Here is a 5,323-nt window from a genome sequence, read left to right on the forward strand (position 1 = left end):
TAAGAGGAAGTGTTGTCTTGTCGTTGAACTGTGAAGAGCTGTTTGAATATGATTCTTGAGCCTGAATCATATTATACTGCTTTCATACAGGCTGTGTTGTATAGGATAAAATATAAATATAGGCTGTATGGTCATTCATATTAACGTAGCTACTGCCGTATTTAGCCAAATATTCTTAAAATATTAAATTAATTAAATTAATATTTTAGTTTGCTTCTATGTCATAAAAATACTGGAGGTTGTTATTAAAGTCAGACTGTAGGTGTCTATATATTATTCTCAAATGTAATTTATGGTTATCAATGTTGATTCAAGTCTAAACCTTGTTTATAATCGCCATTAAAGATAATTACATGAAAGAGCAATAAAGTTAAATGACTTTATGAAGTTGTTTTCAGGGATCTACAGGTATTGTACAGTATGTGAAGAGTATTACAGCTAAGAAGATAAGCTTTTCAAGTTTTTGCTTTTCAGTTATATAGGCTTCTACAAAGACAAATAGTCAAATGAAAGTGAGCACAGATTTTGAATAGATCTTTAAAGAGAGCAGAAACCAATATCTCCTGTTGGTCCCTCTCTGTGCTGCTATAACAGCAGAGCAGAAGCAGTAAATGGTCTGCAGATATATTGAAAATGACACAGCCCTTTAGATAAGGTCCACAAATCCCATGTTAATACGATGACCGCTTACATATTTTGTGGCCTTGCGGGGGTGTGTGTGTGTGTGTGCGTGTGTGTGTGTGTGTGTGTGTGTGTGTGTGTGTGTGTGTGTGTAGGGGGGGGGGGGGGTAGCAATAGAGTGCACCTTATTCCAGGCAGTATAACTTTAATGAGAAAAACATATTTTAACTTTGCACAATATGAGTTGGGTTTGTTTCGTGTTATTATTTCTTGGATTCCATGCAAAAGTTATCAAGGCTGAAATTTGATATTGCTGTTAATCTTTGTAAAGATTGCATTGCTTATTTCTGTATATTGTGCCCAACATTTGCGTTGCATCTGTTTTTCACATTACAATGTAGCATGGCATTTGGTAATATATGGAATATATCTTATATTTTATGTATTTTGAAAAAAGAAATGCCACAAAGCCGACTGTGTGATTTATTAACCATTGCTGCATTTCTTTTAGTAGGACTTGGCCAATTCTGTGTTTTTGCTGAGGATAAAACATACGAAATCATTTGAGTCCCCACAAAGCTCTACCGTGCAATAGTCTTTCACAAACAGCCCAATGTGTTTGATTCCATGTGAAATAGTAAATAATAGCCTCAACTTAGCTGGGATAGACCCTGACACTGGGTCGTTGCTTTGCTTCAAACATAATGTTTCTTTTCCTTGACATGGATCACTATCCTGATGTAGCTGGCATTCTGTTCTGATTTAGACTAATAATTTATTGCATCTGGCATCAGGGTCTGCACAACAAGACCAAAGGCACAGCACAAGCTTTCAAAAAGAACCTGATATTTCTGCACCCTAATCAGTTTAAGATGACCCTCTTCTTTGTGAAAAAGCTCTATTTGCAAGATCTAGCAGACAAAACATCTTTCTAGACTTACAGAGCCATTAATATAGATATAATCATAGGTCTCTTTCAGAGGATTTTGCCCTCAGAGGGGATTCCTCTCTAGTGAGTGCCCGACTCCCTTCAAAGCCAAAGTGTGACTTACAAATGACTTGCTGTGAATGAGTGACGGAGGACATGAGAGATGGCCAACATCCCCTTTGTGGAATATTAATTATGCTCAAAGGGATTCATGAGCCATAAGCACACGCATTGAACATACCCAACCCCGGTAGTATATTAAAACAAAACTTCATTTCACTCTCAAGACACAATCAAATGTCATATTTTGGAAATAAATGGTAACTTCTGAGGGTGAGAAAGTGGCTCCATCTTTTAAATGTTTTTGCTGAATTAATTCCAAAAATTGTATCATACATCACATCTTTGCTTCACATTTTTGAACATTTAAACGAAATAGCTTTAAAGAAATTTTTAAAACAATTTGAAGTAGAAACTAACCACATCCTGCCCTGGTTCACCTTACTATATCATTGAGGTTGCAAGACTCTGCAGATCAGAATGAAGAAATACTCATCAGAATGACATAGTGAAGCGTGGGCCAGCTTCCTGGCCATCAAAGCAAGTTCGGAGCTGCCTTTTGAAAAACAATGGCGCAACCGCTAATGTGGCTCATTGAAACGCTCGGCTGGCCGTGAATGGCCACATTTCCCCACGTTAAAAGACATCTTCAGAGTCAGGCTTAGTGGAGGTGAGACTGTCACTTCTACTGGCGCCTTGTTCACCTGGCTGCATAACTTCACCAGTGTCAAGCCAACAATCTCCATAGCCAAGAACACACTCCTAATGTATATATGAGTGCTGCCAAATACACACACTTTAGTGCTTTCCATTTGTTCGCCAGTCTGATGGTTCGCTGCCATGTTTTATATGTTAAATCCTGCTTTCATTATTATTGTATTTAGTGGCAATTTTGCCCTCTATATTCTTAACAAAATTCAAAAATTTTATAGTTCACACCAGAGACAGTTAAATAAGGCTTTGTGTTTCAAATTAAACTTGTCTGTGTGTGTGTGTGTGTGTGTGTGTGTGTGTGTGTGTGTGTGTGTGTGTGTGTGTGTGTGTGTGTGTGTGTGTGTGTGTTCTAGTATAGAGGGATCTGGGGGTGCTTATTTAAATGCATCTATTTACTTAAGCATATATTGTACTTGTGCATACAGCATGTGTGTGTGTGGTACCCCAGGGAGTGTGCTCGCCTTTGTAACCCACAAACACAGGGAGCGGTGGGCCACCGACTTAGGGTAGCTCTTGGCTGAATTATACAGCTTGGTGAGATCCACTGAGGGTGACCCCACTTGAAAGCAAACACGCAAATAAGATCTGGTTTCTGCCTGACGTAAGTGCCGAAACAGGCTGGAAGTCCTCATTAACACTTAAAAGTTCGGGGAATTCTTGATTTCATTTCATTGACCTGTTCCTCCCAGGTACACTGTATTGTTGTAATGTAATGTGTGGTCAAATGCTGGAAAAATACCAACAGTTCCATCACTTGTACTACATTATATTTTTGACTTTAAATAATCAGTTTAGGTGGGTTACAGTTCAGTACAATTGCTGTTTAATAATGTTTAAATACAAATCTGACAGATGTTTCAGAGCCTCAAGAATAAAATGTAAATGTTATTTCCAATTTCTACTATCGTGACCAATTCTAATTGTCCCATTTCATGGAACCCCCACTTCACCAGAACTGTATCACGGACGCAAACATCCACCATGACAGGAAACATTTTAATAGGTGTTTTTATATTTACCGAGCTGCAAATGAAGCATTGAAATGAAATAATGTCTTCCAGTTGTACCCCAGAACAACCCATAATGTTGGCAATTAAGCTATTAACTTGAAAGAAGTGAAAATGTTGGGAGACATGCTTCTCAAAAGAGATGATAAATGAAATACATTGAACTGAGGGTTCTGAACACACCATACATATTTAGATTTACTTATACATTGAAAGGTATTATCAGCAATTCTTACAGTTTTTATCTTGATATGTTAAAGGAACGAAAGTAGAACAAATTCAAATGGGTTGAATTGTAAACAATATGAAATAATAAGCAGTATTATTTAAGATCAATGACTATCCTCCTATAGTTAGGTTAATGTTACTGTACAATCTTCACTGCACATTTTCTATTCCCATCCAGTGGTGGGACTATTAGAGTAAACTAGCATCAATACTCCCACCTACTGGCCAGTGCTTGCTAGTCTGCAGCCCCTGCAATCCTTTTTGCCCCTTTCCCAACCTCCCACCGCCCACCTCGAGGCTTCCCTTCCTGCTGGACGAATGGTAAAGTGATCTGTTGGTCCCTAAGTGCTTTTTGCTGTCAGTGGTGTTGACGTGGGATGCAATAGAACCCCAACTGAGGCCACCTTGATGGAGCCGACCTGTTGGGCTGTGTGTGCAGACAGCATCAATAGACACAGTGTACACATTTACTTCCAGACATGTTGGACCTTTAGTTTTTTTTCTGTCTTGCTCTATTTCTGTTGATCGCTCGCTTTATTGATTCAACAAAAGCATTAAAAAAAATTACGTTAAAAAAAAAAAACACTTATTATTTTTTGATAGGACCAACAATTGTTACAGTAGGCCTACTTTAGTGCATGCAGTAAAAAGTGATATTTCTGCTGTGACTTAATCAATTTAACTGATTAACATCACTTTCAATTCTGGTACAAATAATGAATGAAAATGATAATATTCTGGTACGTCTTGGAAATGTGTGTTTTTTTTTCCATCAAGCTCCATCCGGGGAAAACATATTTCAAGGCCCTTTCGGAACGATGGAGTGTATGGGAAAATCCCCCCCAACCGTTGGAGGAAGCCACGGACACAAACAGAAGAGAGTTGGGGACTACCTGCTGTTTAAACAGATAGCAAGGCCTGTGTGGCCACGGCTGCAAAGGCCCCTGAACTTCGCTCCACTTCGAATGTTTAAGAGTCCCAGCGAGGGCATTGGAGTTCTCCTGAGAAATAAGCAACTGCTTGGCCAGAACAGCCTTTGGATCGTAGGGTGGACCGCCAGCAGTGATGCAGAACCCTTTTGCTGATTGGTTAGCGGACATGCAGAACATCCTCCAGGGAGCTAATGCTTGGGTGGTTCAGGAGATTGCCAGGCAGCCATGCAATTAGCTCAAATAAGCTTGTGAAGAATGACTTAATGTGCATCAGGCCCTTTCTAAGTATTCAAATTATGAAGAATATCTACTGTTGCAGGAGTTCACAAGAGATGCACATTAGTGGACTACAACAACCAACCAAAAGACAAAGACAAAAAGAATCAATCTAGCATTAGAGATGTAGACGTATAAATAATGACATTTAACAGCATGTATGTTGGAGCTTAGAGTGATATTGTGAGCAGTTTGACTTTAGAAGGAGGCTGTACAGTACTAGCAAAACACCTGTGGTTCTGTGAGCAGAAGCTCTGAACTTTGTACGCTGTGTGGGGGCAATGGGGCATGAGCCAATGACTGGCCAGGGACCCAGAGGAGCAGTTGTAAAAATAGATGCAAAAGCAATACCTGCCCAGTCTAAGAAGCCTCCCATGTTGAGAGAGAAACAGGTGAAGACGAATTGATCGGATTTAGTTCAAACACAACACTGCAGAGGAACTCTTTGGTTCAGGTAGATGAATAAGGAATCTCGGCAAACCTCCATTTTTACATAGACTTCTTGGGAAAGGTCAGTCAGGCCTGGAAGACAAGCCTTTCTTTATAAAGCTCACATC

This window comes from Perca flavescens, chromosome 20 (genome assembly GCF_004354835.1).
Source record: "Perca flavescens isolate YP-PL-M2 chromosome 20, PFLA_1.0, whole genome shotgun sequence".
Classification (NCBI taxonomy): Eukaryota; Metazoa; Chordata; class Actinopteri; order Perciformes; family Percidae; genus Perca; species Perca flavescens.